This window comes from Haliotis rubra, unplaced genomic scaffold (assembly GCF_003918875.1).
Source record: "Haliotis rubra isolate DU_JTF1 unplaced genomic scaffold, ASM391887v1 Scf41, whole genome shotgun sequence".
NCBI lineage: Eukaryota > Metazoa > Mollusca > Gastropoda > Lepetellida > Haliotidae > Haliotis > Haliotis rubra.
Genome location: NW_025767091.1, coordinates 3,324,415 through 3,345,134, shown reverse-complemented (window position 1 = coordinate 3,345,134; position 20,720 = coordinate 3,324,415).

Genomic DNA, 20,720 nt, shown 5'->3' with positions numbered 1-20,720 from the left:
AGTGTGAAAAAAATTAAAGTAAAGAAGAATATATTTATTGTTTTTCATACATCATTTCAATATACTTACATCTATATCTTTTCTTCCATTTTGCATGGGGTTGATCATGGTGACACAATGTAGGCATTGATCTTAAAGTATAACAATAGTCATTGTATGGCAACATCTGCGTGATGCTACCGAGAAGTTGATTACACATCGGACCACTGGCGTGTTATCTACTGGATATGGAAAATCACATCACTATGATTATATAAAACTGAATATACCCCTCCAACCCCAGATACAGCAGTGGCTGCTGCAGTTTTTTATGTCATCGGAAAACGGACACATTATGAAATATTAACAGAATGAATCCGATAAACTGTTCACAGAACTGCACCATGATTACTTGTTTAATCATGATTGCAGTAGGTTGTGATATAATCATGGTTTGAAAAGGTGAAGAAAATATCTTCACATTTCTCACATCTTGTTTTAACGAGACATATTCAAATCCAAGTCTAAACAGAATATGTTTTATATGAGTAGCCCATATTGTACAGCCAGTGTCGTCCATTAGATACAATTGGCGAGGCAGACAGTGTTCATCCAAATACAGTAGCCTGCACCAATACTTAATATTTAACCCTTGGTGTACTCAAGTCTGAGAGGGGCTCTGACACAGTCTCCCCAAACCATAGCATTGTTTGTTGTTTTACACATTTTATGCTGTACATCTTCAATAATTTTACAATATGGGGTGCTCTACACTTCTGTACCATAACACACTATAGAGACAATAATAGCATCAACTATCTTAAATATAACTTGGCATTGTATATTTCCAACTTTTTTTCAATACCTGTACAATGCCATATTTGCCTCTTTACTCTGTGTACCATGGGTAGTTTGTGCTTTAGTCCAAATAAGTTTAGGTGGTAACACAATATCCAAATATCATAAAAAGACACAATTTCGAGGCACACCATACAATTTTAATTTTTAAAACAACTCACTGGTCAACAATTTCAGAGAACATTCTCCCAGCAAAATCACTGATTGAGTGTTGAAATATAGTTATGTAAGCACTGCTGTAAAATATAAAAAAGTAAAGCAAAAAGAGTCCATTGCTGCATTTAATCAAACGTGTTACCTGCTATCTGGCTGAATAATTGTTGATATTAAATTATGTATTATTGACATGTATCAAATCTATTCTAATATCACCATGGATATCATGCTCAAAATGATCAATATATAGCAAATGTATACTGTCATACTGGCTTTAAGCCATAAAAACTGCAGTGCTCAGGACAGGTGTCATAAGTAATAATCACAAATAGTGGAATGTATCTGTCTAAAAAGTTCATCTACAAATATATGTACCTTTATGGCAAGGTATGCATTTTTAGGGTAATGTATTAACATACTGATCATCCTATGTATTTTTATATATTCAGTTTAGTAAAATAATGTGTCAAATTCATTGTATCGAGCAGTATATCTGTGTGTATTATTGTGTACAGAGAATTTGATTCTCCATGTTTTTTGCAATCATAAACATTTCTGAATAATATTGGTATACCTTTGTCATGTTGTTTTGCAAACCGATTCAGACACTTAATGTGACAACATTCAGATAACTACCCACACCCCACACCCCACCGACCCGCCCACCCCCTCCCACAACATATCCCCACCTCCACAAACATATATCCCAAGCCAACAACCAGACATCCTACTACTGTACATGCCCATCCCCACAATACCATACATCCCCAACACCTCAACCATACATCCCCACCCCAACAACTCTAGATCCCTACCCCCACAACCATGCATCTCTCACCCACACGTGGTTGGGGGATTTGGGATCTGTGGTCCTTTGGGTGGATATCTTTGGTTGTGAGGATGGGAATGTGCAGAAGTGGGATATATGGTTGTGCGGATGTAGGTTGTGGGGGTGTGGATTTGTTGTTTTGGGGGTGGTGATATTTGGTTGTTGGGATGGGAATGTGAGAAGGTGGGATGTTTTCTTGTGAGTGTGGGGATGTAGGTTGTGGGTGTGTGGATTTGTTGCTTTTTTTTGTGGGGGGTGATATTTGGTTGTTGGGATGGGAATGTGAGAAGGTTGCATGTTTTCTTGTGAGTGTGGGGATGTAGGTTGTGGGGGTGAGGATTTGTTGTTTTGGGGGGTGATATTTGGTTGTTGGGATGGAAATGTGAGAAGGTGGGGATGTAGGTTGCTGGGGTGGGGATGTGTGATAATAGTGGTGGGTTTGTATGGTTGTTTGGGCCGGGGTATGGTTGCGGGAGTGCTAATGTGCGGTGGGATGTATTGTTGTGGGTGTGGGGATGGGTGTTTGTTCTCACAGGATGCAAGCAATCAGTTATCATCGATGGGGTAAAGTCTGAGAGCAGTGAATTAAGGTATGAAGTGCCACAAGGCTCAGTCCTGGGCCCAATTTTGTTCACTGTATATACCGTACCTGTTGGTGATATAGCCCGAGCCCACAATCTCAGCTATCATCTCTATGCTGATGACACTCAGCTGTATCTCGGATTCAAGCCACAAACTGCATCTTCTGTACAGAATACCCTGCAGACAATAACACATTGCATAGCTGAGATCAAATGTTAGATGAAGGGTAATTTTCTGAAACTGAACGATGACAAAACGGATATTCTCATCATCAGCTCCAAACAGATAAAATAAAAGTTCAAGGTCCCTCGAGTTCAAATTGGAGACACGTTTGTTCAACCAGAAAGCCATGCTCGAAATCTAGGTGTCATCTTTGACTCAACATTAAGCACGGAAAATCACGTTGGTAACATCTGCAAATCTGCAAATTTCCACCTAAGGAACATCAGACAGATTAGCAGGTACATGGACACACCATCAGTAAAATGCCTTATCCATGCATTTGAGACATCACGCCTAGACTACTAAAATAGTGTACTCTATGGAACACAACAGCAGTTCATGGACACGTTACAGCGTGTTCAAAACACAGCTGCCAGACTCGTAACACGCACACATATGTATGTGCACATAACACCAGTCCTGAAGGATTTAAACTGGCTCCCTGTAAAAGACAGCGTTGTATTTAAACTTCTTGTGTTGGTTTACATGTCCATTATGGGCTTGCTCCAATGTCCAGGGGTGGGGTGTCTGGTTATTGGGGTGGGGATAAGTGGTTGTGGGAATGAGGATGTATGATTGTTGGGGTGGGGTATGTATGTTGTGTGTGTGTGTGTGTGTGGGGATATGCGGACCTGTGATGTAGGGTAGGGGGTCTATGCTTGTAGTGGTGTGGATGTCCAGGCGTTTTGTGTCTTGTAGGGGTGGGGTGTAATGTTGTGGGATGAGATGTCTGGTTGTGGCGAAGGAACAAAGTGAAGAGAGCTTTGTGAAAGAAAACAACATAATTGCTTAGAGATGATTATTTACCGTACACCAAAGCAATAAAATAAAATTATTGCAGTTTCATTAGGATAACACTGAATATTGAGATGTGTATGTTTTTATAGCCATGACAACACCAAAAACACTATCAGCGTCAGTCACCTATAGGATATCGGATCAATACAGAACAATCTCATAGGAGAGAAGGAATGTAGCCATAGTTCTGTCAATGACGTATAAAATCCACGATCATCAATCGCGGCTTCTCACCTTTTTGGTAGTGCTAGTGTCGTTTAAGTTTTTGTTCTCGGTATAATTCAAATGAAATTTATGTTGTACGAAAACTAACGTTGCTATCAAGTTTGATGTTCTATATACGCCTTAGTGGACAGGTAATAGCGGATTCATATATATACTTCAACGCGTGAAAATGTCAAATAAAATAAACCGCAGCTACATTAGAATATCAGTAGATTTGCCTTTAAAAAAGCGTGTATACTTACGTTTTATTTACACCAAGGTGTGCCCCCATTTCCCGATGGACGCTTTTCAGGCCCAATTTCTCGAAACAAGCTTAAGTCTGAGTTTTGACTTAAGTTAGAGTTTTTACTCAAATTTGAGAAAATGTATTTCCCAGAATGAACTGAAATCCATATAAAACTCAAACATAGTAGAGAATTTGAGTTTGGTGGATAGATTACTTAAGTTGTTTGGGGTTTTTTATTTTAAAAATGCAGTTGAGTTGAAAAAATCAGCTGTTTCAAATTGTCAAACTCAGTTTGAAATTTGAGTTAAAACTTAAGTTTGTTTCGAGAAATCGGGACACTGGCACATCTGCCTTTTGAGGGACTCTTAACGGTCCGGATTTGGATTTGAAAAACAGGTTGTTATCCAGAATGAATTTTTCACATTTTCGCCGATTTTTAGACGCCCACTTTGGGTAGTTCCTACTGCTTTTGAAATCTTAGATATGCTTGACTTCTTGTTCTTCCACGTTGATTAAAAGTGTTGAAATGCAATGACTTTTTCAGTGTTATATTCTTTTGAAATGTGTAACATTTTATACGGACGTGCAACGGCACGATATCACAGATTTGGATGTTCCCGTCTGGATCTGCGGCAAGACAGGCACAGTCGTCCAACAAATGATTTATTTCGGTCTCACCGTATGTACAGCATTTTGAACAAAACATTTTGATAAAGCCATAAATATGTGTACACAAGCCATTCCACACGGAATTGCGAGAGACCATATTAAAACACAAACACGAATCTATAATTAAGTTATATTGCTAGAAATGTACATAAATAAGTACATGGATAAAAAGCTTATCAACGGTGTTTCAATTGGCTACGCGTACGTTTACAGCGTTAGAAACAGCGAGGGTCATTATTCAACGAGGGTATCTTTTCAATACGTGACCCGGGTTATTTTTCAATAGCAGCCGGGTAATTATTCAATGTTGAAAAAAGACCCAGGGCGTTGAAAAGTGAGTCCGGGTAATAATTCAATGTTGAAAACGTACCCGCCGGGTACCTTTTCAACGCGGGTATGTTTTCAATCTTACACCGGCAGCTGAAAGGAATGGTTTAATTCTGTGCCCAAGAGGCGGAACAAGAGAAGACTTTTTGTTGTACAAATCCTCATAGAGAGGATTAAAGACACAATTAAAAGCAGGATTAGACTCGTTAGAAGATAGTTTGGTAATATATTGTAATGATAATTTTATAGGGCGTTCGGTAAGAGAAGGCTCATCTGCCTCAACATAGAGACTGTCAACTGGAGAAGTTCTAATATAAAACACCCATGACAAAGTCTTATGTCTTGGTGGTGGACAGAATCAAATAGTTTTAAGTTGCTTTTGCAGGCTCCACCATATACGATGGAGCCATAATCAAGTTTAGATCGTACCAATGATTTGTATAAGTAAAGGAGGGTAGTTTGATCCCCTTCCCACTCAGAATTGGAAACAATTCAGTCATTTAGTTTTAAAGGATTTAATGTGTGGCAAGAAGGTTATATGAGAATCGAAAATTGGACCAAAGAATTTGGCCTCGCTTACAACTTTGATGGGAGTACCATTTAAAGATAGTTCTGGTTCCTTATGCGCTTATATTTTCTACAAAAGTGTAGACAACTAGTTTTTGATTTAGAAAATTTAAAGCCGTTTTCAAGACACCATTTATTTATTTTACTTAAACATAACAGCAATTGCCGTTCAACAGTATGCATATTTTTACCACGACAAGAAATATTATAATCATCCACAAAAAGTGATTCATCGATTGAAACTTTTAAAACCTTGGATAAACTGTTGACCTTGATACTAAATAAAGTCACAGACAAAACACTGCCTTGTGGGATACCCTGGTCCTGATTGTAATGGTCAGACAGGGTTGAACCCACTCGGACTTACAATCGCCTGTTTCATAAAAAATGTGATATAAAAAGAGGTAAACGACCTCTCAAACCAAAGTCATGTAGATCCTTCGAAATGCCATGCTTCCAGGTCGTATCATAAGCTTTCTCGAGATCAAAGAAAACTGACACTGCATGTTGTTTAGTTACGATTTCACAAAGGAGTTGAAACGTACCAAATGATTAATGGTACTATGAATTTTCCTGAAACCACATTTGATATTTGATATAAGGTTATTGGTTTCAAGATACCAAGTTAATCTATTATTCACCATTCTTTCCATGGTTTTACAGACACAGCTGGTGAGAGATATAAGTCTGTAATTCGACAGGTTTTGGTATTGGGATTACAATGACATTACGCCATGAAGGAGGAAATTCTCCAGACGTCCATATTTGGTCAAATATATCTAACAGTGTCATCAGACATGGTTCAGGTAAGTGTTTCAGTAGCTGGTGATGTATATTGTCATCACCCGCAGCAGTGTAATGAGCTTGCTCAAGAGCAGTATGTAGCTCATGTAATGAAAACACTTTATTATAATCTTCACCGTTATTTGATTCGAAATTAAGTTTTGTCTTTTCCTGTTGTTTCTGATATACCTGAAACTCAGGGACATAATTTGCCGATGAAGAATTTTTGGCAAGAGTTTCGCCAATTTTATTTGCAATTTGAGATTTGTCAGTAATTAAATGATCACCATCTTTAAGATGGTGAACCGCAGATTTTGAACCTTTGCCAATTATTCTTTGAACCATGTTCCATACCTTGGACATTGGTGTACGTGAATTAATTTTGGAGACATAGTTCCTCCAAGATTGCCGTTTGTTTTGTTTGAAGGTACGACGTGCCTTCGCATTCAATATTTTAAATTTATCTAAGTCGTGGACAGTTGGGTGATTGCGAAAATAATTCTTTGCCTTTTGCCTCGCTTTCCTGGCTTGCCTACAATCGGTATTAAACCATGGCTTCAGAACATGTGAAGTTGTACATGCCTTTGGTATACACTCATCAGCAATTGCATTTAAAACGTCAGAAAGAACCTGAATAGGGTCAGTTATATCACTGAAACATTCGGGTCTTAGTTTAGATGTAAATAGTTTGAAATAAGGACCAGCCTGCCTTGGAAAATTCCGTCTCGTACACGATGGAGAGTCAGATGGATTAATTTCTGATAACATAGTTGGAAAGTGGTCATTCCACAGAGGTCATTGTGGACTGACCAATCAAATTCATTAAGCAGATTAGAGTCTGCAAGAGACAAATGTAGAGAAGAGTAGTTGCAGGTTGCAGATGAGTGCTTGAATCGTCATTGTATATACACAAATCATTATTGGAGATAAAATCTTCCAGTATTTTACCGTTTGAGTTAGTGTTTGGACCACCCCAGATCGGGGTATGACCATTGAGATCACCCATTATAATACAAGGTTTAAGAAGTTGGTCATAGAGAGCTTGAAGATCAGACTGCTGGAGTGTTGAAGAAGGCGGAATATACAGAGAGCATAGTGTAAAGGTAACGTGAAGAGTAAGTCTCACTGCAACGGCTTGGAGATAAGTTGTGAATGTTACAGGACTATGGATAACATCCTGCTTAAAAATTATTGAAGACCCTCCAGTGGCCCTGTCACCCGGAGGTGAAAAAGAATCATATGCAACGAACTGACGTAAATTAAAAATATCTGTCTGCTTCAGATAAGTTTCCTGCAGACAGAAAGCTGATGGTGCAAAATCTTGGACTAATAGCTGTAACCCATTTAATTGGTCCTCAACCCTCTACAATTCCACTGTACTATATTTTTGGAATGGACTATCGTTTAGGTGGGTTGATTGGGGATCTACCCCGCACTTTCTTTGAGGGCGACAAGCTATGTGCCCTTGGATTGGTGCGATCAGATACATCCATTTCCTCCAATTTTATTTTATTTTCTGACCCTTAGGTGTTCGATCTGATTTGGACGTTTCTGTTCTTGTCTTGAATTTCGAATTTGCACTTTGTTTTTCATTTCTATCAGACTGAAAAGGAGCGTTGGTTGTAGGAGATACGACCTGTTCGGTAGAAACTAGTGTATCTGTCTGAGAAGACTGTTTAGGAGAGATAGACTGGGGAATATCTGTATTCACCCATGTCAGGTCAGTCTGACATGAGCTTGACGAAGTCATTATTGGTGAAGTTGTTCCTTTTGAGGACGTTTCAGATGTTTTGGTGATGGAAGCCTACGTTTCAGTATGTTCAGTAGATTGGACAATCTTTTTTGCTTGAGCAAAACTGACGTTCCTGGAAAATTTGATTTGATTAATTTCCATTGCCTTTTCCAAATTGGACATTGTTTAGAAGAGGACGATTGACTTCCGGAAGAGTTTGCACATTTTTTGTAATTACTGTCACAATCCTCTGTTACATGTGTATTCTCAGCACTCTGATCACATGTAACAGACAATGTGCAAGTATTAACACCATGTCCGTACTTTTGACAGTTAAAGCAGCGCAGAGGATTTGGAATATATAAGTCAACATTCAGATTGCAGTAACTTGCTTTGATTGACTTTGGATGATTTGGAGCTGAAAATGAAAACAGATAGGCATTGGTTTGGCAAGTCTCATTATTTCTCCGAGTTGTAAAACGTTTGACGTAAGATACCCCTTGGTCTTTCATCTCAGATACACTATCGAGCTAAGTCATGTCTGCTAGAAGATGCTCATGGTCTCGGACAATACCTTTGCTAGTATTGAGCGTTCTGTGAGCAGAAACTAACACCGGGACTACGATAAACATATCAGTTGATAACAGGTTGGTAGCCTGTTGTTTTATCCTACATTCAATTAGCAGCGATCCTGAGCGCAAGCGTTTGATGTTTTTTAACTCACCTGAAATGCCAGAAACACCTTTTGAAATTGCAAATGGATATAATTTTAAAGGAGTCTTGTCAAGAGTCTCGGTAACGAAAAAACGTGGCCAGTAATCAATGAGTATAGAGGGTCTTTGCTGATCGTCATTTTCCAGTGGACGTTTGTAATTTTGTTGTTGGGGGTTTGGTAATCCATGATGTTAGTATATTAGTTCGTCATCCAAGCTCCCCACCAACCACGGGGTATCATGTAGACAACGCTAATAACAAGTGGATTTCCAACTTGCAGCACCAAATAAATAAAATAAATAAACGGTGTCTTGAAAAAGGTATTAAATTTTCTAAATCCTAAACTAATTGTATTCATTTTTGTAGAAAATATAAACCGCATAAGGACCCTGAACTGTTTCTAAACGGCACTCCCATCAAAGTTGTTAAGGAGGCCATGTTCTTGGGTTTAATTTTTGACTCACATTTAACGTGTCTGCCACATATCAAATCCCTTAAAACTTGAAGGCACTTGACTTGTAGAAAGTCGTTTCCAATTCTAAGTGGGGACGGGATCAAGCGACCCTCCTACAACTTTGTCGATTCATTGGTCCGTTCCAAACTTATTATGGCTCCATCGTATATGGTGGAGCCTGTAAAAACAAAAGCCAACAACTTTTAGATTCTGTCCACCACCAAAGGATTAATACCCTGTCATGGCTCCTTTAGAACGTGCACCTGTTAACAACCTCTACGTTGAGGCTGATGAGCCATCTCTTACCCAACGTCATGTAAAATTAACTTTGCAGTAGATAACTAAACTATATTCCAACGAGTCAAACCCTGCATATAACTGTGCCTTTAATCCCGTCTATGAGGATCTGTATAACAAGAGTCTTCACTTGTTCCGCTTCTTTGTATAAGAGTGAATGAAACCTTTCCTTTCTGCTGCTGGCATTGAGCTAGAAAATATAGCTCCTTCCCGTCTGCTTCTTCTCCTCCTTGGCAATTGGTGAGGCGACAAGTTGAGTTAACAGTGACAACATTAAGAAAATCAGAAACTACAATACAGACAAGAATTTTGATCAATTAAAAACGAAATAAATACATACAAATACTTATTTACAGATGGGTTCAAGGATGGTGGCGCGGTTGCTTGTACCATTGTCATTGGATCCAGAACAACATCCTCTCGACTGACTACCAAATAACAGCAAAAGCTAACGCCATATTAACAGCTCTTAAAGGGCAAGTGTACACGAAAATTAACCTTTTTCTCTTGCACTTTTTCATCATAAAAAGTGTTTATCAAGTAGTTTTATATCCAAACACGTACATATATCAGAAGTAACTAATTTATTTTTTGCGTTATATCAATTCATATTTTCAACATTTACCGAGAGTTCTATGTCCACAATAAACACACCATGGCTTATGTCCCTTGGAAATGACGTCATTGGTGCCCAAACGATAAACGAATGACGTCGTTAGACCTTATTAGACCCATTTCACGCGGTGCAGGTATAGGTGTGGTTCTTGTGTCTCGATGCGCAGGCTACTGTTTTAATCCAACTGTGGCCTAGCCGTCAGCTGGCTATGTGGTCAGTTCTACACTGTAATGACGTTGCTGTTATACATTGTACTAAATGTGTTACCACGTAACCAAATTGTATAACATTCAACCTGAGTCGGTCGCCTTTTCAACAGCATCATTTTTCACAAAAATTAAAACCTGAACTACATCTAGCTTGCCATCTGTGAATGTGCCGGCCTTCAACGTTTGTTACTAAAATTCCTACTTAAATCGTACAATATGTCCCTCCTATTCCACCTTCACTTTGATATCGATACCATACCCAATTACATCACGAAGATAAATGCAATTTGCAGCTTTGAACTCTGTTTGAAATTCGTTTTTCTATGAGAGATGTATCATTACTGCGTTTTGCGTAATTTATAGTACATGTATGTCTTAATTCAAATGTCAAATTTTACTGGGAGAACTCAATTTAAAAGAAAAAGACGTATCATTGTGACCAGCGGTAGTTTTGTTGTTGTATGATCAAATCACCACTGCTCGTTCTGAAGCATTGTCGATGAACCGAGAATCGCTGAGAATGTTAAGGAAAATACGCAAACACCAAAGCCATATTACAGATTGTTTATAAAATCACGTCACATGTATGTTGGTTATGTTTCGCCCGTAAAATCAATAAAATTGTATAGTTCAACACCATCTTCCTGATAGCAATCCCTGAATTCCACATACAGTTAAAAATAAACTGGCAAGTGGACTTTGTCACCAATTCGAAGTGTTTCAGTGAAATATATCAGATGCCGCGCTGGGAAAGGACCACATGTTTGAAATGTAAACAAAGCCAATCTCAGATTTTACACTGTGTATCCGTTCGCCTACTTGTTGCCTGGTCATTAGATTTAGAACATGCATGGAAAGGAATCGTAGCAAGCGATAGTTAAATAAAATAGGTGTATTCTTGTGATTTTCTAGATTCATCACAACACATATTATTGTTTCTAAAAGCGTGACGCCATGATTGACGCCAACTCACGTACAACGATGTACCCCTCTTAATTTCTTACTATTTCCCTTGGTCACAATGGAAACAAAAAGAAAATAACAACCAGCAGACTGACATAATTTTCGGACTACTTACATGTCACATTTATGCATATACGTTGCTTGAAACAAAGAAAATGTCTTCGAAAACTTCGTACTCATGTCAGTGAACACGCCATTTTGAAAAAAGTCGCTTCCCGATAGTGATGTCATACGGACGTCAACATTGTTATACACATTTGGTATTTTCACTGAGGTGAGGTTATGAATGAAAATACACACGATCAATCTGTCCTGCTGCTTACATTGTCTGTTCTTATGCTTCTTTCGAACTTTCACTAACATTTTTCACGTGATTAATCACAGTATAATTTATCTTGGGACTAGACAGTAGACCAGTTTAAAATCAAGTGGCACCAATTACGTCATAATCAAAGGGCGGTAACTCTGGTCTGTTTTAGCTCTGCAAACAAAGGCCTCATATTGGCGTAACATATCAGCACTTATTTTGTGGGTTATACTTACATTGTAAGAAAAATAAGTGTATATTTTCAAACATTGGTATTAACTAATTAAAACAGTTAACTTTAATTCACATAAGAATAAATGTGATTTATTCGTGTACAGTTCCCCTTTAAGTATATTTAAAAAAACATCCTAAACATAAACAGTATATCATATTATCAGAGCCGGTGTCATTGGCTTTAAAACAACATCGTCTAGGTTACCTGATAACAGATCCATTTTCACAGCAGAAGCTAACGCAATATTAACAGCCTTAAAATATGTTTATAAACAGCCTGAATATAAATAATACAGATTAACGTTTTCCGATACTCTTTCTTGCCTTCAGGCTCTGAAACATCTTTCAGGTAAACATCCACCTTGAATAGAAATTATTGAATCATATAATGATCTTGCTACTGGCCAATACGGCATCGTCTTTTGCTGGTTACGCAGCCACGTTGGCATGTCTAGGAACACCATGGCCGATCTTGCTGCTAAGGCAGCACTCAACAAATCTGTGACACAACTTCTTGATACTCTAGTATTTTTAATGTCCTTCGATGACAGGTTGTTACGTTATACATTTATTGATTTGAATATTGGTATAAACTGTTCTCGTCACGATATGGCTGCAATATGGCTGATGTGACGTTAAATTTTAACTCACTCACTCAATCTCATATTTTCATACTCTCTTTCTTGCCTTCAGGCTATTAAAAATATTTCTTGCAGGCATAAACTTTTCGCAGAAATTATTGAATTGCATAATTATCTTGCTACTGGCCAATGCGACATTGTCTTTTGTTGGTTACCCAGTCATGTTGGCATTTCTGGGAACACAATGGCCGATTTTACTGCTCAACAAATCTGTGACACCACTTCTAATCCCATACTCTGATTACAAAGCTAGCATTAGAAATTACATCCGTGATCTGATGCAGAAGAAGTGGGACACCCAGGTAGGTATCAATAAATTACATGCAATAAAACCCTATATAGGTTACACCTACTTAGGTTGTCAGTCCAGATTTGAAGAGCTCATTTTGCGACGATGTCGCATTGGCCATACTATATTTACCCATGAGTACCTGTTAAAACGTGAGGATCCTCCGTTTTGCATCTCTTGTGATGAAAGAATCATGTTCACGAATGTCCTGCTAGACTGTATAGATTTTTCCATCACAAGGGATAAATATTTTAATGCCAAAACAGTGAAGGATCTTTTTAATGTTAATTACCATTAAGTCATTAAATTGTTTAAAGAAATAGAATTACTAGATAATATTTGATACATGGTTAGTAAACAGATGAATATTTTATTAGTAGTAGTTTAGAACAGATGAATATTTTATTAGTAGTAGCTTAGATTAGTAACTAGTTACTGAGTGTGTTAGTGGCTGTACCCTCAACGGGGGTTGAAGTATTCTAAATTTATTGTCCTCGTGAGATGGTAGGTAAGTCACAAAACTTTCAAAGTTAAATTTAAGCATACCAGATTTTAAAACGTAGTATTTTTGTTCTTTTAAATTTTCGGCTAAACTATTCCTACAATCGCCAGCGGCTGAGGGGATGATGTAAATCCAACTAGGGTCCATGCAGGTAGCACAGGCACTGTAAGTCCCCATGGTCCCTAGTATGGTGGTCTACCTTTGGTTGTTGGCTATCTATAGCCTGAGTTTTATATTGTATTGTCTTCTTGGATTAAAATGTTTTAGTTTTACATCCTAGTTTTTAAATTAAGAGCTGTGATACTGTCCTTCCATGACAGGTTTTTACGTTCTAGATTTTTTATTTCAAAATTGACATCTCACTCACTCATTCACTCATCGCTATATGGCTGTAATAATGGCAATGCGATGTAAAATTGTAACTCACTATACACTCGTAGGAGGTAAACCTACTGATTTTTTTATGTAGATGTTTCTAAGGCATATTTACCTCCCTGTTCATTTCGTCCACACAGAATGCACAAAAGCGTTACAATACGTTCGAGGTATCGCACTCAATGTGGAATACCTACTGAGGAAAGTGGAACAGATTTATGTATATTTGGAGTAAACTTTATAGTATAGACAAATTAAATTGTGCACATCAAACGTTTAGGTGAATACAGACTACCTGTATTGGTTGGATCGAAATAGGTCGTCGGTTTTAACTGAAAGGAGTCCCAATGAGATGGCAGAGGCAGACCTGCGAATGGCTATAATCTAGATAAACTTCATATTATTCAAGGACTTTTAGACAAACGTGAGTTGATACTGCTTTTAATTTTCCCAAACGAACCTGCCTGCACGCTTGACAGTTAGCGATCGACACAATAATTGATTTTTTCTTACCAATATATAAATATATCGTGGAAATGACAATACAATGATACATCATACATGAAACAAAACATAAAGTGAAAAAAATATAAACTTTCATAACGCCATTTATAGCTGAGAAAAAGTATGGCTATTTTAATGCATTTCAAAATCTCAACGATCGTCATTCCTGTTTTGTAAACCATTAGCAGGTCATAAATATAATCGTTGTGGTCATCATATATATGCCATTCAAACTCCGACTTGACTATTAATGTAAACGGCGATCTGTTACAGTATTTCCCACGGTCTTCAATCAAATGTAATTTGACTGTCCAAGACTCGGAATATTCTCAATTTACTCTTTATCTGATAGGACAAAAGGTCTCTGATAGGTATGAGAATATGAATCAGGAAGTATCGTTTGCGACAGGTTAGCAGGTCAGAGAGATTGCTTGCATCGGATGTGCATACAGTGTGCGCTTTTCAATCAATAGATCAAGAATGATGAGGTCATTGCACGACGAAAGTAAGTAATATTTTCGTCTTCAACGTACTTCTCAAATTAATATGATCGATTGCTACTGAGACTCACATTGAGTTGTCACACCAGCTTTAACTCAACCGGCCATCACGTGACAAAAGCATTGACAAGTATCGAGTGTTACTGACCACAAGGCTGTGTTTACAACTTATAGACCAGTTCCATACTGTCATATGAAATTGATGCAAGCTGCCTACACGTATGTATCATTCAGATCCCAGCTCCAGCAATATGTCATAGGTGTTGGCTGTTCTGTGCCCTTGGACTGTTGCAATACAAATATCTAAAGATTAACTTAGCATCACGTATAACTCTTATGGATGTAAACATGCATGTTTCTGATGGTTGTGTTAGTTACAATATACACTGATATTAATGTGCAGCTGAGAAAATCCTTGTACTAGAAAATGGAATTATTTAAATTTAAATCAGTCATGCATTATTATAGAGATATCCTCTTGGATACCTTGGAGCCTCGAGAAGCGTTGTTTTTGTTATCATTTTGCATGTTATGATAACTGAAAATGATATTGAGTATTTATACCTCTATGGAATTTCCTACAATCGCCAGTGGCTGAAGGGATGGTGTAAATCCAACTAGGGTCCATGCAGGTAGCAAAGGCACTGTAAGTCCCCGTGGTCCATGGTATGGTGATCCACCTTCAGTTGCTGTTCATTTATAGCACGTTTTTATATTGTATTGTCTTGCATTATAGTATAAATGTTTAGTTACATGCTAGTTCTATATCTCTATATGTGATACACTAGTAGTTTTACTGTTCATCGTTAACAGTTTTATAGCTTCTTATATTATTGATCTTTACTGATAATTAATTGTTCTCGTAACGATATGGCTGACATTGTCGATGTGACGATAAATATTAACTCACTCACTCGATCCCTACTGAATTTGTACTACCACTCCATTTATGCTGTCGTTTGAATTTATTTGCAGTGATTCGTATTGATTTGTACACAACTTACTTTAAGTATCCCCCCTGTTAATTCTATCACATATTTTGGGTGTTTGTTGCCTTCACGTCGACTTCATGGGCGGCCTGATATCCATTTAACGGATAGTGTTAACTTTCGAACCATTACGTTACAAACTGTGACATTCATGTACGTGTGTGTGATATTGAATTATGACACGCAGCATTATGTTTACTCAATATATGAGTGAGTTAAGATTTAAAGTCACATCGGCAATATTTCAGCCATTTCTTGACTAAAACTAGTTCTAAATTCATAATACATACATAAAATATATAAAACCCTGTCAACGAAGGACAGTAAGACCACTAGATTGAGTTAAAACTAGTTAGCATATATTTGTAAAAGTAGAAAATTATGTTTTGACAATACAATGTAAACATGGGCTATAGATCTCCAACAACTGGAGGTAGATCACCATACTAGGGACCATTGGGACTTACAGTGTGCTCAATATATGGTTGCAGATATATGACCATAAGGTAATGTAATTGGTCAGGAGGGAGACATATGTGTGAAAAATGTTTTACTGATATTGACAGTGACATATACATCGTCTACGATGTTCTTCAACTGACGTGACCAATATACAACACAGGATTAAGGTTTCGAATAAACCTGTAGCATAAATGTGGCCCTACACATGCACGGTGTTAGCAATAGATTCATTGAGACCAAAGGTCTGTTACAGTTTGGAACCACATAACGCATGTTTTCACTGTGTGAAGCTGTATAAGATAGTTCCCCTGAAGAAGCAACTTACAGGATCGGCAGGTCAAGATCGCAGACTTGGTAATCGTATCCAAATTATGGGATTATTATCGATTATTTACAGATCGCCTCAACACAGCTTTAATATATTTGAGTATGGGGTTAAACAGCATCCAATAACTTTATTTACGGGAAACAGCTGTACCAGAAGTAGTAACTTAAAATAGCTACAGATTAAAACACTACATACCCACGAATACCTTTTTACATAGAATTGGCATTAAATTAAATGCTTTGTGCACATTCTGTTCAAAGGAACCTGAAACAATTGTACATCTTCTCAGTGAATGTAAATATGTAAAAGAAATATGGAATGATTTAACTAGATGGCTTAAAACTGTAGTAGAAGGTAACATTGAAATTAATTCAGAAAATATCCTGCTTGGATTTAAAGAAAGAAATAATAATTCATGTTATGCCATATGTATTATTGTTTAACAAATCATATATTCCTAAAAAGTAAAAGCAGCAATTTCAAATTCCAAGCATGTACAAAGGGAGATAAACAAGATATTATGGAGCAACAAAATATAGTGCCTTTTCATCATGTACACCTGACAAGTTTTATGCGTTCTGGTCATCATTCCATAATCTATTAAGAGAACCTAAATTTATTTATTGAGTTAAGGATATTTATAGATCGTGTTATTGATACAATTAATATAATTAGGTAACATATCTCTGTTATGACATGTATACTCTCGACAATATATGGAGAATGTTGTATATACAACATGTCAAACATGAAATTACTGCTTATATTTGTATGTTTGGTCTTTCGACAATATATGGAGAACGTTGCATGTAACATGTTTTAATATGAAGCCAGAAATCAAAACTTATTGTTTTCTTTTCCAGGCTTCTTCACCAGCTTTGTATTGCACTGTGGGTGAAATTCTGGAAGGGAATATTGGGGCGCCTGTACTTTCAGGTGTTCCCTTGTTTGTTTCCATGAGCATGCAACAGTTTAAACATGTTGTGGAAATTGAAGTATTACTCTTAAAATTGTATAAAGTGTTGAAAATATATGTAACATGTTTAGCATGAAGTGGACATTGAAGTTATACCTTATTTGACAGCGTTACGACTGGCCACATTTCAAGGATAGATACCAATAATAAATTATGTATATCTGTGATGATATGGTTATGTTACTGTCATTTCCCGACAGCTGGTAGAAACTCTGATTTATGCATTATCAATACAAATATTATTACATTAAAAATGTGACTGAAATATTCCCGGCATGACTTTAAATTATTTCTCACTCAGTCATTCTCGTACGTTTTAATAAAATACAAAATACGGTTTGTGGCGTTCATATTGTAAATTTGTTCATTAGTTTCTTACGAGGTTTCATCCTACAAATTTTATGGCAAGTGACGAACTGCTTCCACATTTAACATTAACTAAGCAGCAAAAAAACCCGTAAGTTTTGAATTTTCCTTCGCATAAACGTATAACTGTTAACTCATTTAAGGCTTTGATTGCATATTTTTGACAAATCTCCAACTTTACCCGAGCAAAGACATTCCTTCCCAAACTCAGAATTGAACCCAGGAAATGGTCTCAAATACGCAAGCTGACCTCGGAGATGGTACAGGGTTCTCCCTGTTTTTTTAACTAACATAAAGTCGAAGGGCATGTCCAGCTGAGAAAATGCTTTAGAAACAAATTCCTGCCCACAGTATGACTCTTAATTCCAAAATGCATCAACATGCAGCCACGCCATGAAAAAAGCGCGAATTTCATTCTGAAATCATACTGACTGTGCCATTAAAAGCAGGTGTACGAGTACCGACTCTTATTGCTTCACTAACGATTGAGAAACGAGGACAGAGATGCCGAGGTTAACACCTCGCGAAAGAGACCGTGCACTAGGCATGATTCAGGTTGGCACCAGCAGCAGGGATATTGTTCGACAACTTGGATTTGGCCACTCCACCATCGTTAGGCTTCATAGACATCAGTAGACAGGCAGCACCCGTGACCTTCAATGACCTTGGCAACAGCGTGTTACGATGCTGCATCAGGATGGCCATATTGACCTTGTCCTTATTAGTGATTGAACACTGCCGACTGCCAGGAATGCTGCACTAGTTCAAGGTTGACGTTGGGGTCATCAGCGCTGACTCCACGCGCTACAGGGCTCCATGCTCGACGTCCTTACGTCGGACCAACTCTGACTGACAGACACCGTAACGAGCGTATACAATGGGTTAGCAGGTATTTTCAGTAAAGCTTACAACATGGGCACGGTGTGGTAGTCACTGACGTGTCTTCATCTACGTAATGCTGACGGTCGATTACGTGTTTGGCGTAGACGTGGTGAACATCATGCTGATGAGTGTGTGGTTCAGACAGACCTTTGGGTGGTGGGAGTATCATGGTCTAGGGTGGAATAAATTATCGAAGGACTGCCTTCATGTCTGTCAAGGGAGAGTTAATGCCTTTATTACCGTGAGCAGATTCTTCAGAATCAGATCGTATCTGTCTTCAATCACCACCAAGATGTCCATACTTTTCAACAGGACAACACACGGGCACACACAACAAGACTTTCCATGCTGTATCTGGCCCAGCAACACATCCAGGTTATTCATTGGCCAGCACAGTCGCAAGATGTATCCCCCATGGAGCACTTGTGGGACAAAATTAATCAAAGTCTTTCGCGGCGACAACAGATGTGAAACATCCGGGAACTTGAGGCTGCACTACTGCAGAAGTGAAATGCCATCCTCAAGAACTCTATTCGAACGCTAACTGACTCATTGCGGAGACGTTGAACTGCATGTCAATGCAAATGGCGGTCACACGCAATATTTGACCCACGTGTAATTGATCCTTTCTGACTGTGGAACATTTCAATGCATGAGCGTCTTTTCTGTGTTGTATTTTTTGTCAGTCGTCCATCTGTTATAATCTACTAAAAAATATCAATTCCTTACATGTGCTTTTGATAATCTGAATTTTTATAAGTGGTGCGTTTTCAATGATGTTCAGTATATTTGTAGCTATTAACGATATTGTCGTGCATTTTAACCAGTGGGAAAACTCAGCAATAATAGAGGGAACACGGTCTACTTGGTTTCTTTCCCAAATATAGCCAAAACCATGATTATAAAGTAAGGATCTTATTGTCAACCCATTCAACGTCCATTGCAAAAACATGTCGTGACTCCTTTTACGATAGCGGTGATCTGGCTTACTGATAAGTTTTACCCAATACCTGATATATAGGCTGTGATATAGAGAGGGTATCTGCCACATCCCTCTCGCGCAACTTCATTAGATGTTCCTGCTTTTACACCCAAGACAAGTTTACATGCCAGAACATGGACTGATTCAATTTCTTAACTAACAGATAATCCCCAAACTTAAACACCATACATCAGGATTGGAAGAAAATATTAAACACGAATTTTGCATATTGCGAGAAATCGCCGTATAAAATTGTATTTTCATCAGCTCTCAAGCTATATTTTTTATTTCATAAAAGTCCTCTGGCTGAGTGAGTAAGAGACTTTAGTTTTACGCCGATTGTAGCAATATCACGGCAGGGGACACCTGTCCGAGCTGAACAACGTATCGCCAACAAATATAATGTCATACTTTTTGGACAACCGCTACCCGATATCATCTAATGACTTTCAAACACACATCTCATTTTGGGACTAATATGCTTCTGGGGACCTCCTTACATTATTCATCCTGGTATAAGCGGATTTGTTGCCGACGATTTGGGGCATGTTCACGGTCACCTATGAACACACCTATCAAAGTCTGACCCTCATCAATCGATAATATGCATATTTACGTGTACATCAATTGTAATGTACACCGGCAGAGGAAATATCCATTATATGCACGTATACAGTATACGTTGTTGTGTCAATATTGGCTGCTTATTCCGTCCCCATTTTGCGGTTGTCTTGAACCTCGGAATACTCAAAGTTCTTACGGCGTATCCGTCCTTAAAAATATACATGATTGGTGCAAATGGCCTCTCTATCTATAAGTCATGTAAAACTTTCAAAATCCCGTCTTTCCGTATATTGCCGTTTCTGAATCGGGCATGCTAGAATCTGCATGTTGTTAATTAATTATGGCATTTGCACAAACGATTCTAAACGCACCAAAGGATCAACGATACTTGCGTCTTTTACGGTGCAAGTCGGTGTTGGTTTTTAAAAGTACCAAACCAATCGTTAACGTAAAACTGGTCGATATTTTAGAGGATCGGTTTTGGGACAATACTAGCATCACTGAAAGCATTTCTGTTTGGGAATTTTTTTCAGTTCAACATGTTGCAAATTGCACATTGTCATTGTTGCATATTGTGTGACATGAAATGGCATGGACTCAACCAAGCAATACT